Genomic DNA, 12,735 nt, shown 5'->3' with positions numbered 1-12,735 from the left:
AAAGAATTCTAAGACGAGTTGGCAAGAGTCGCAAAGGAAAGGGGGAGGAGTAAGGGAACCCAAGAGGGTATGGGTGTGTCTGTCTGTCATCGAGAGCATGGGCAGAAGGTGAGGGAACGTGGGCTTTGAGAGATGAGATGTAACTGAACATGGACAGGATCACAATTCTCCCTGACATCAGCAGAAGCAAGGAAGGAAGGCAGATAATTACTGACCAGTGTCTGGGCCAGGCAGGGGCTGCTGGCCTGGACCCCTGTATCTACTCACCCACGCCCCCTTAGCCCCACCCCATGTCACCCCATGTCGCGTGTCTTCCTGTCATCTCTGTGGCCCAGGATGGCCCAGAGACCAATGGTGTACTGAGATGAGCTGAACCCACTCTCTCTTCCTCCCTAGAGATGATTTGAGGAGCACTCAAAGCGGTTTTCAAGCCAAGAAGGAAAGGACGCTGTTGGCTTTCTGTTACTGTAACAAAATGCCTGAGATAAATTCAGTAAAGGAAAAGGTTGACTCTGCCAGAGTCTCAGAGGTTTCCATTCGTGGTCACTTGGCCCTCCCATTTTTGGGCACTTGACAGCCTAATAGAGTATGGTGTCAGAGGCTGGGAAAAGGCAACAGATCGAAGGATGGGCTCCCAGCATCCCCTTCGAGGGGACGTGTTCAGGAAACTAACTTCCTTACATTAGGCTTTATCTCTTAAAGGTCCCATAACCTCCCAGTGCCTGCAGCCAAGCTTGTGACACTCAGGACTTGGGAGGGCACTTCTGAAACACAGCAAAAGGGGCTCAGGGCTGCCCCCCTAGTACTTCTCACATTCACAAATAAGCCTCCTCCGGCTGGCTAGCTGTGTTTCCTGGGGTGGTACACACATTTCTTTCACTTTTGTGACACGCTAATTCGGCCTTTTCTGTTTCTGCATAATACAAATCATAAGAGCCGACAGCTGAACGGCTCTGCTCAGAGAGAGGCAAGGTAGCCTTAATGGAATTAATTAATCGAATACGACTGTCCAACAAATGGCTCCGTTATACCCAAGAGGGCCTGTGACTTAATTACTGATGTCGCTTATCTTCCTATTCATACCTCAGCAATAAATGACTAATTCCTCATTAACGCTGGGTCATCTTCCAGAAGGAAGAAAGCAGGGCAAAAATACCAGGAAGTAGGTGTGTGCACTGCCTTTGTTTTCTCTCTCGTTGTCCGGGGACTCAGACCAGAAGACTCTGCTAATTAGAAGGGCACTTAAAGCACCCCATTCCTGTCCAGTCTCAGAGAGAAACCCTACTGAACATGCCCCCCTCTTGAGAAGAGATGAAGGGGGGAGCGTCCACAAGGGAAGAGGGTGTCTTTCCTCCAGCTGGAAGGACAGGACAGAGGCCATCTGCAGAGGTCCCGCCTAATCCAGTCTTGGTTAGTTTGAAGGGAATGGCCTTCAGTGCTCCAATTGTCCCCAGGAGATCAGGGGCTAATTAACAAGGGAACAGGTGCGAATAGGGCCTGGCTTGATCTGGCCAAATTAATTGCTGGAATTGGCCTTGTGTTTGGTAACTGGAACCAGCAAGTTTACTCCAGCCGGATACAGCTAATCCCTGGCTGCTCTGTAGCTTCCTTGAAAACACACCAAACTCCTGGAGAACACAAACAGAGGGATTTGCAGCCATGGTTAAAAACACATCCTTGCCTGAGAAAGACTGGGAGCCGCTGCAGCCACAGACACTAGCCCAGGGCCTGGTACTGCCTAGCTTAGGCCTGTGGCAGTCACAGAATTGTTACTAGGGGTCCCTCATTCTCAAAAGGCACCCCAGTTTGGACATCTACTAAATGGCTACTGGATGCTGGTGTTAGCCTTTTCTCTTTCTTTACCAGAAGAGTGTTGTTATAGGATTAATCCCTGGCACCTGTGAACAGGACTTATGTCCTCTCATTTCTGTTCCTGGGGTGAAAACCCCTTACCAAAGCAACTTAGCAGATAAGGAGTTTATTCTACCTCACAACTCCTGTCATCATCCATGGCTGTTGGGAGGCCAAAGTAGGAACTTCAAAACAGGGGAAACTCCAGTCGAGAGTACAGACAGAACGCATGCATGCCTAACTACTATTTTCTCCATTTTGTAAACAGTCCAAGATCCAAATCAAGGGAATGGTGCCACCCACAGTGGGCAGAATCTTCTCACATCAGTTAATATAATCAAGACAATCTCTCACAGACAAACCTAATCCAGACATTCACTCACCAAGTCAGGCTCTCTTTCCCAGAGATTCTAGATTGTGTCAAGTTGACAATTAAAACTGATGATCACAGATCTTAATTGGAAATGGGGTCTCTATAGATGAAGCAAGATGAGGTCTTAGGGTGGTCCCTATCAAGTATGACCAGAGGGAATAGGGACTCTGAGAAAAACCATAGGAACATGAAGGCTGACAACAGTGATGCCTTTAGGAGCCAAAGAACACCAGTAAACCACCGAGGTCCAGGGAAGGAGCCTGGAACAGATTGTCCCTCTGGTCCAACCCTGCTATCACCTTGGTCTCAACTTCTGACCTACAGAACTGAAACTAAAATACCTATTGTTTAAGTGGCCCTGTCCAAGGTACTTTGTCCAAATAGCCTTGGCAAACCCATCCAGGTAGGATCTGGTTTCAGAGTGTCTGATATCGTGCTAATTACTCCTGGTTTGTATCTCGATAGTCCTGGGCCACCCGGTGACAATGACTGGTGCCTGACATTTGGGCTGAGGAAGCTGGTCAGTGTTAGATCGAAATATTGGATGTGTCACCTCCATGCTGCTGGGCTCTGGGAATAGCATAATGTAGGTACCTCAAGGTGACAGCAGGCTGAAGGAAGGGAGGGTTGTACAGGTGATCTTGTGCTCAGGTCGTCATAATGCATATGTCAGTGCCCGCCTCCTGCCACCCTCTGGATGGGGATGTGAGGTGTGGGGTGGTACAGTGCAGAGAAGCCCCCTATGCTCGTGTGGGAGGATTCTGCTTCCTGAGGAGGGACAGCTCAGCAAGGGCTACCTGGACAGAAAGACAGGAAAAAAGAAAGACATGTTGTAGTACTGGGGTAAGCAGAGGCAGAGTCTGCTTCACTCAGAGTCATCCAGCTGCCTCAGCAGAGAATGCACCTGCATATTCTGTAGGGTCCCATTCTCTCTTGTGCTTCATGGCCTCAGTCATCAAAAGACTAATTACTGTCTGCAGACCACACATCAGGCCTGACTCGGGGATGGAGACTCGGGGACTGAAGAACCTCCAAGTAAGAGTCGTGGTCCAGGGCAGGGACGTGAGGGTCCACACCTAGACCAAAACTGCCGCCTCTGAGCAGGAGGAGTTTAGGGAAGCAGAGGTACCTTGGGGAACCCCAAAGGGAAAAAGCTACATATGGTTCCCTGAAGGGAAGAGAGGGATGGGGGCATCCAAAAATCCGAAACCCTGGTTCTGAAGGGAGCTATCTTGATCAGCGATCTACCCAGTCAAGAGTTTCCATGGAGTCAGGCATGGACGGGCCATGAGTTACACCCCAATCCATAGGGCCATGGCATTTCCTAGGCATAGGACAGCAGAAAGGGGCACAAAAGAGAGTGAGGCTTTCAGGGTGGGTTTCTCGGTCGGATACTGAAGTCAGTTTCTCTTCTGTTGCTGGCCCCTATTGACTTTAGGTATTGGGGTCTGGCAGACCCAGGGCAAAGTATTTGGGTAGGATGAAACTGGGCTTTGATTTCATAGCCACAGCACAGATTATATAAACACATGGGTCTGTGTTTCAAAATGAAAAAATTAGCAATAATTCAGGCTCCTGTAGCTTCTTTCTGTCCAAACCAATCCTGAAAATCCACTTTTGGAAGATCCTTACATTGTCAGCAAATCAGAAACATATGGGTTTAATTTCTCCAAAATGCACTGTGTTGGGGGAGGGCAGGGGGAGACGGGGCAGCAGTACCTGGCAGCCCACATTTTAGGATTTGCCAAATCCCAAATCTCTCATACTCCCTGGAACAATGCTATGTTGTCTCTGCGGTGTTATCTGTCTAGCCCAGCCACTGCGTTCCTTACCACGCCATCTAGAATTTTCCCCAACTGTGTGCTGCTCTTCAGGGCCATTTTAGCTACCAGAAGAACTGTTCTCACCACCTGCATGCCGTAATGGGACTTGGAGGAGACACCTATGCAGCCATGAGAGGTCAGGATGGCTTTGTCCTGCCTGGATCAACAGGACATCATTTTGCTTGTCACCTCACTGGGTAGGAGATCAGGGTAGAGTGTAGGGTCCAGAAAAATCTTGCAAGAAAACTGTGAAATTAGCATGAAAGAAAACAGTTGGCAGAGAGGAAAACCAGAAAAGGCCAACAGGTAGCAAGTGGGACAAGGAGGAATAGCCCATGATGTGCAAACACAAGGAATCCTGGCCCTGTGCAAGAGGCTTCTAAAAGTTCTAACCCTTCGAGCGTGCCACTGTGGAGTGCCTAACCTCCTCCTTGCTCTGGTCACTGTCTTAGAAGTTCTTATTCTACTATCTATATTTCTCTGCCTGATTTTGTTTGTTTGTTTTGAGCCTGAAAACATCATCAGGTGCTTGCTGGACCCCATGTTCACTGCTGACGTCAGCCTGCAGGTCTCAAGACTTGTTAGCCCCTGTGATTTTATGAGGCTCTCCACCCTTATCCTATGCCTCTTTAGACATACACAGAAAACCTCTCGGTGTGTGTTGGCTGATGTAAAGTCCAAGGCCATACCACAAGTCAAGACTTTTGCTAAGCTTCTCAAGCCATTTACTTTTAAGTCTAATTTGCAAGACCCAGCCATGGCGTAGGGCTCAGAAACAATAAACGCACATGCACGCACGCACGCACGCACGCACGCACGCACGCACAAGTGCACATACACACCCCACCATCTTCCCGGTGGACACTCTGGCATGCTGGAGACAAAATCGATCTGCTTAGCACCCACAGCACATCCTGTCTGTGCTCAGCTTTGTTCCATGGAAGGGAGCGGAAGATTGGGGAAACCGTGTTTGCCTATCTCCTCCCGCATGTATCATGTTCAGAGATCAGGAAGGAGGCTCCCGGAGTCTTTGGCCGCTGTCTAGGAGGTACAAAGGAGAAATTCTTGGTGGGCTTCAACAGCCACGAGACTGATGTGCAAATTCTCCAGCCTTCCTCCGCCTTCTGCCCTCCCGCTTTGGACGTTTGCGTAGGAACACCTGTAGCCATAGAGACCGGAATGGCTGCCTTCGGAGACAGTTCCTGTTGAGCCGGGCAACCTTCCCTCTGTGTTTTCAGGAGACAACAGATTGATAGTGGATGAGGAAGGTTGGGACTGGATGGAGTGGTAGGTGGGACGGGAGGTCCCCAGCAGGGAGTCCTTGGTTTGAGTGAGTGATCTGGAACAGGAGACAGAATTGAGGATCAGGCTCCTCATAGCGGATTTGATTCAGTTTGGCCAGGGGACTGAAAATGTTCTTGTCTTTTTGTTTCAGCTAGGTTTCCATTGCTATGAACAAACGCCATGACCAAGGCCACGCTATAAGGACAACATTTAATTGGGGCTGGTTTACAGGTTCAGAGGTTCTGCCTGTTATTAAGGTGGGAGCATGGCAGAGTCCAGGCAGGCATGATGTAGGAGGAGCTGAGAGTTCTACATCTTCATCTGAAGGCAGCCGGAAGACTGGCTTCCAGGCAGCCAGGATGAGGGTCTTACCTACTCCAACAAGGCCACACCTACTCGAACAAGGCCACACCTAATCGAACAAGGCCACACCCACTCCAACAAGGCCACACCCACTCCAACAAGGCCACACCTCCTAATGGTGGCACTCCCTGTTCCAAGCATATTCAAACCACCACACCTTTAAAATTTTTTTAATTGATGCCTAGCAATTGCACACACTTGTTGGGTACGGTGATGCTCTCACACATGTTCACAGTGTCTAATGATCATATCAAAGTGCCTAGAATAATCCTTGTACTCAGAAGGCAGACTTCTACCTTTTCCAACCCCTTAATCTCAGAACAACGTCATTTTCAAAGGGTTACATTTTTTTGTGGCTCCACACCGTGAGCCGGTCACTTGTGAGCAAGAATGAAGAAAATACCATTTTCCACTTTAAAAGCAAGTCTCAATGCCATCTGCCTGAAGCCAGGAGCCGCGCCCTCTCTAACAGCCTCACGTTGAAACCTCGCTCTTCAGTCCCTGCTGGTTGAGTGAGCTTTTGTAAGCAGGGTTGGACAAGAGATGGCTTTATCCCCAGCCCACCCACTTACAGGCCAGACCAGCTCCACATGCTGGACAATGGACTTGCTGCTTGAGGGGGGAAATGGAACTTAGTGAGGCATCTGCTCTGGGGAGAGACAATGAGCCCAGAGCTCTTTTCATTCCCTCTGGCCTTTGAGATGGGTATCAATATTGTGGCAGCTTAGGCTTAATTACTTGCTAAGGGGCAAACCGGGCTCTTGTTGCCTGCTTCTCGCTGAGGTTGCCTCCCCCGCAGAAGCCTTGGTTGCTGGGTATCAGTGGTGTCAGATGCTGTTCCGTAGCAGCTGGAGTTTCTGGCAGCTCGGCCTCCCCAGGGGGCATGGGGATTACAGAGCATCCTAGAGATCTTCCCAGGGAGGCGCTTTGAAGATGCAGCCAGGATCGGGAGCCACTGAACTGTAGAAATGAAAACCACTCTCTGGCTAGGTTTGTAGAGGCTTTGGGCTATCTGTCTGTCACTGTGGCTGACTCTGTGGCATTTGTAGGTATGAGAAAGGAGCTACATCGGACAGATTATTATTCCCTGGGAGATGGGAATTCACTGTTGCTGGCTCTATTGTTAGGGCAACAGACGTCCTAAGCTAAGCCCATAGGCAGGCACGTGTGCCTGTGCACACACACGAACTCCTATCTTCTGTGTTGACCCCTCACACCGGGTGCCTGACAGGCCATGTCAGGTATGTAGCTGCACGAGTGGTTGGCCTGATGACCTCAGCACCTAATCTGCTCCTCAATCTTTCACCACCCACAGTCTGGCCTTGTCATTCCAGTAACTCTGGAGGCTGAGGCTGGAGGATTGCAAGTTTGAGGCCAACCTGGCAACTTAATAAGGCTTGCTTTTTTTTTTTTTTTTTTTTTAATTTATTTATTATATATAAGTACACTGTAGTTGTCTTCAGACACACCAGAAGAGGGCATCAGATCCCATTACAGATGGTTGTGAGCCACCATGTGGGTGCTGGGATTTGAACTCAGGACCTCTGGAAGAGCAGTTAGTGCTCTTAACCACTGAGCCGTCTCTCCAGTCCCCCGCCCCTTTTTAAGTTCTTAATTTACTTTTGGGGCCTTTCTAAACCCTATAAACGACATCTTTCTTGAACCAAACAAAAATGTCCTTACTTTGATGGTCCATTACAAAAGGACAGGAGGGATAATTTTCTTATTTTATCACATTATAATGATTACTTCACATGCAGCCTGTGTGTGTCTATGTGTGACTGTGTGTGTCTATGTGTATCTACGTGTGATCGTGTGTGGAGGCACACATGCCACAGCCCATGACTAACTGCTTCCCATCTCATGGCAGTGCTGGGATTACAGATTCTCACCACTGCACCGGCTCTCTCATGCCCAGCCTTACAGGCCAGTGTTTACTCAACAAAGCCTTCTCACCAGCCAGAAGATGCACCCTGTGCACAGGCACCCTAGGAACTGCCTGCTGTCCTTTGTTCATTTGGAGGCCTCCCTCTATCAACCCAAACTCAGAATCTCCCGTGGTGAGAAGAAGACGTTGTTTGGGAACTTAGAGATCGCAGTCCAGGGAACACAGGCTGCTGTAGTTCCAGGTCAGTATTAAGACAGCTCAGAAAACTGGAGCTTAGAGGGACAAACTGTGTTGTTATGCAGTTACAAAGCACTAAAAGCTCTTCCCTGGAGAAGAGAACTGAGGACATGTGCCACGGGCAGTTATCGATTAGCCACTCATTTGTCTAATTATTTGTTTTGTCTATCTTTTGAGACAGTGTCTTAGAATTTTTGAGGCAGGCTGGTTTTAAACTCATGTTGTGGCTGAAAGCGACCTTGAACTTGTGGTTCTCCTGCCTCTGTAGTTCCAGGTCCTGGGATTGCAAGCCTGTACCACCGTATCTCATTTGACAGAAGGCCTTGCTTTATATCTTAGTCGGTGTCTTAGGGTTTCTAAAGCTGTGAAGAAACACCATGACAACAGCAACTCTTATAAAGGAAAGCGTTTAACTGGCGCTGGCTTACAGTTCAGAGGTTCAGTCCATTATTGTCATGGTAGGCAGCTTGGCAGCATGCTACAGAGATGGTGCTGGAACGGAAGCCAAGAGGTCTATACCTGGACCAGCAGTGCCCAGAAACTACTCTACCCAGCATGTGGTCCTGCAGCATGCGGGACTGCAGTGTGTGGACCTACAGTGTGTGGACCTGAAGCATGCAGACCTGCAGTGTGTGGACCTGCAGTGTGTGGACCTGCAGCAGGCAGGCCTTCAGCTCCCGCATCATCCGAGAGCTTCTTTCCCAGAACTGCCGCATCAGAGTCTGCACCGTAGCAGTCTCTTAGCATGGCTCCAGGACATGCACATCACACTGCTGCAAGCCAAATATTTAAACATAATGTTAAACTGTTAAAGGAAGTCATGAAAACTTTGCTTATTTAGTAGCCCAGCCTAAGATAAGAAGTTTCCACGGCAGTGTGCTTGCCCCCAGGATCCTGTTCACTGGTTACTGCAGGCCAGGCTGGAGGAGTGTGTTGCTTTCTGTTTTATTTCTTATTCACTTTGCATCCTGAGCACAGCCCCCTCCCCCAACTCCCCATTCCTCTTCTGCTCTGAGAAGAGAGGCCTCCTCATGGGTACCAACTGGCTGTGGCGCATCAAGTCATAGCAGGTGTAGGCGCATCCTCTCCCACTGAGTCTAGACAAGGCAGCCTAACTAGGGCAAAGGGATCGGAAGGCAGGCAACAGAGTCAGCCCCTGCTCCTCTTGTTAGGGAACGCACATGAAGACCAAGCCGCATATTTGTTACATATGTGTAGAGGATGAGGTCAGTTTCATGGCGGCTCAGTCTCTGTGAGCCCCCATTGGCTTGGGTTAGTTGTCTCTGTAGGTTTTCTTGTGCTGTCCTGACCCCTCTGGCTCTCTCAATCCTCCCACTTTTCCACAGGACGCCCAGAACTCTGCCTAATGTCTGGCTGCAGGTCTCTGCATCAGTTTCCATCAGCTGCTGGATGAAGTCTCTCAGATGACAGTTATGCTAGACTCCTGTCTGCAAGCACAGCACAGCATCATTAACAGCATCAGGGGTTGGCTCTCTCCCATGGGATAGGTCTCAAGTTGGGCCAGTCACTGGCTGGCCATTCCCTCAGTCTCTGTTCTGAAATCACCATTGTTTTAAGTCTCTGTCTTTTAGGAACTTGATATTTGTAGCCGAGCACTGCTCCTGACCCATACACAACTCAACTTGATTATCAATAAATTATCACTTATAGACAGGATGAAATACTATACAGCATTTAAAATTCATGGGGTTTCAAATTATATCTCAGAGAGGACACCCCCTACCCTCCCCACCCCCTGCTTCGTATCAGTCTCCCAGGCTCTCCTGGGCTCACTCACTGGGCTATCCTGGAGTATCCCCTGCACGCTTTCTCCACTCTGCAAGGCTATCCTGGGGTAGCTGGAGGATGAGGACTCAGTCACCTCTCCACCCTGCAATGCATCCTTCTTTGTAGGGATGCCCTGACACCTTCACATGGTTCCAGAATTTGGTGCAGCTATAGAAATGATTTGAAAATGATCCTTGAAATTGTCCCTTTGCATGAGAAAAGACACACTCATGATTTTGTTAAAGCAAAGTGCTCACTAATGGAATCTAGCACAGTGGTTCCATTTTTTATATTAAAATGCTCCCCCCCCTTTCTGGTGTTATGGTGTGCTGTCCTTGGAGGGCATCAGTCATTTCTATCTCCCTCAGAGCGGCTGTGACTTCCTCCAAGGGACAGGTGACTCACGTAGATCTGTGGTACCAGACTGGTTCAATAAAGGGCATTTCTTCTCTGTGCCCGATCTATGGAATCCCAGCATCTGCACAGTCAGGCCTTCATATCTGCAGGTTCCGGTTCTCAGATTTAACCAGCTCATGATGGGGGGTGTGGGATTGCATTTATACTGGACAGATATTTGTTTTGTTTTTGTTTTTTTGTCCTGGAGTTTAGGCTGGCTTAATTTTACCAGTTCTTCTGTCTAGTGGCACGGAGAATGTTTGGAAAACTAAAGAGTCTGAAGTCTGAGGATACCTACCTGCCAAACCACTTTTCCCTTCCCCCAGGGGTTTTAGTGAGCACTTTGCCCAGGAGTGCCTGCTCACTGGGCTCTCCACTCTGTGGCTGGTGGCAGCTAACGTTGGGGACACAAGCTGATCATGCGGGAGGAGGGGGTTGTACCACAGGCCGTCCGACTGGTGCACCCCTCAGTTCTCATGCTAGCACACCGTGACAAGGCAAGTTGGGGCAGGTCCAGCAAAGTTCATGGGGCGGTTAGATGGTGGCGGATACTACGAAGGATGAGGATGGTCTGGATGGGAAACAGGAAGTGCCCATCCTGTTAACTTCTCACTCCTGATTACTGCTAAGGGCTGATCTGCAGCTTGGAGCTGATTAGCAGGAGGCTCACTCTCCCAGATGATTCTCACCTCAGGCCGGGAGGAGTCTGCAGAGGGGGCAGAGGACACCTGCGAGGAGGGTTCTACATCAAGAGCTGAGCTCATGATGGTTTTCTTTAAGGACACCACTGCTTTGGCACGGCAGATGCGACTTCCAGAGCTTCGCTTGCTAACTTTCCCATCACAAGGGACAAAACTCCTTCCACCGTCAGGATAAAAGAATGCTGTCTGTGTGCCTGTGTGTGTGTGTGTGTGTGTGTGTGTGTGTGTGTGTATCACAAATGTCAGCGTCACCCCCAGTTTTGAACCACTCGTCTCTTGGGATAGTGACCTGGGGGGCAGCTCCTGCTTGCTCTATTACCAGGCTATTCCTTCAAACCATTGGTCTTTACCACCCCTGCCCTCTGGGACAGCATTCCCCTGTCCCTGTCCCTCCACGCCACAACACGGTCACCCATCTCCTCCTCTTCCGTGCAGTTGATGCTTTGCGAGCACAAGTTCCTCCCCAGGCTCACAGGCGCATTGGCTTACTCAATAGTTTTTCGTTTTTGTTTGTTGTTGTTTTTTTCCCCTCCATCATCCCCCATTGGTTAGGTGAGAAAAATGGACTTCTGCAAAACCTTGGCTTGAGACCCCTCTGGGCCCTGCGTGGAAGATGGCAGAGCTAGGCCATACACCAATCCTGGTAGCTTCACTCCTAGACCAAGCGCCTGCCCTAGATCTAAGGATCCGGCATGAACATTTTAATTTTAAAGACTCCATCCTGTGACCCACAGCTTCCTATGGTTTCCATGGTGCCTCGAAGCCCTGCAGAACACTGGGAAGCAGGGACTGGGGTTAGAGCAACCCTACCCCACGGAGGAAGTTAGAATGCAGGCTTTTAACTTGCTGAACGTTTTTATAATAGGCGGTTCTATTTCATCTTCAGGCAGGCAATTTTGTTACTAGTTTTATTAACAATTGTTTTCACTGCTGGGGAGGTAAGCTTGGCTGTGATAGACATTGAAAGCTCCAGGACCATAGTTCAGATCCCTAGAAGCCCTTGCTGATCCCCGGTGGCAAGGTGATCTACTTGGAATTGCAGCCCAGGCAGGTGGAGGCGGAAGATCCCTAGCGGAAGCTGGCAAGCAGGACTGGCATGTGGGGAGGTCTGGTTAGGTGGAGACCCTGCCTCGATGCGGAAAGGGATAGAGTCATAAAGCAAATGAGGATTCCCAATGTCAACCTCCAGCCACTACACACATGCACTCACACCTGCTCGATCACATGCACCCCCCGGGGGGGGGGAATTTAAAGGGACAGTTTTTTTTTTTATTCCCCAGAGGGGGTGCACCGTTTCTGGAGGTACTGCAATACCAGGTCGATGCATGGAGTGTACGGAGCAAGCTCCTATTCCAACTCCTAATTCCAAAAATCCATTTAATATATTGTCCTCAGATATGGGACGTATCAGATATTAAACTGATAAGAACTTGATCTTAGCCAAAAGGCCGAGAAGCGAACGAATTTGTTTTTGTTGTTGTTGTTGTTGTTTTGTTTTCCGGAGCTGAGGACCGAACCCAGGGCCTTCTGCTTGCTAGGCAAGCGCTCTACCACTGAGCTAAATCCCCAACCCCACAAATTTGTTTTATTAAGAAGAAATCCTCACAACATAAAATGAAGCGTTTTACAGAGTCCAGTGACAGTACTTCATGCTTCCACGAGTCAGGGGGTTGCCCAGCACCCCGCCCCCCTTCAGTAACCCAGGCTGTGCTGTCTTTACAGACTCCGCCTGCATACATCACTGCGTGCCGTCTACCTCTGCTTATTCCACCTGGCATGGTTTTCCGGGTCAGCTTGACACGCGTCAGTCGGCATGCCCTTCGGTCCACCGCTGAGTACTACCCCAGTGTATGGGAGCCCACTCTGTTTACCCACCTTCCGGTCATGGACACGGGGGTGGGGGCGGGGTGAGCTGTGGGGTTTACTGTAGATTGTTCTGCCGTAGCGTTCTAGTACCTAAGAATGGTATTGTTGGGTCAGAGAATAGTTCTCTAAACTTTTCCGAGCAACCTATTAGCCTTGGGGTTTTTT

The 12,735-nt window shown here is 49.4% G+C and overlaps 1 pseudogene; it reads right to left on the bottom strand.

Moving 5' to 3' along the window:
* Positions 1 to 11,984: 11,984 nt before the first annotated feature.
* Positions 11,985 to 12,164, bottom strand: LOC116899939 (annotated as a pseudogene).
* Positions 12,165 to 12,735: the final 571 nt, after the last annotated feature.

The sequence above is a fragment of the Rattus rattus genome, chromosome 4 (assembly GCF_011064425.1).
Source record: "Rattus rattus isolate New Zealand chromosome 4, Rrattus_CSIRO_v1, whole genome shotgun sequence".
Taxonomy (NCBI): Eukaryota; Metazoa; Chordata; class Mammalia; order Rodentia; family Muridae; genus Rattus; species Rattus rattus.
This window is presented reverse-complemented; position numbering and strand designations above follow the sequence as displayed.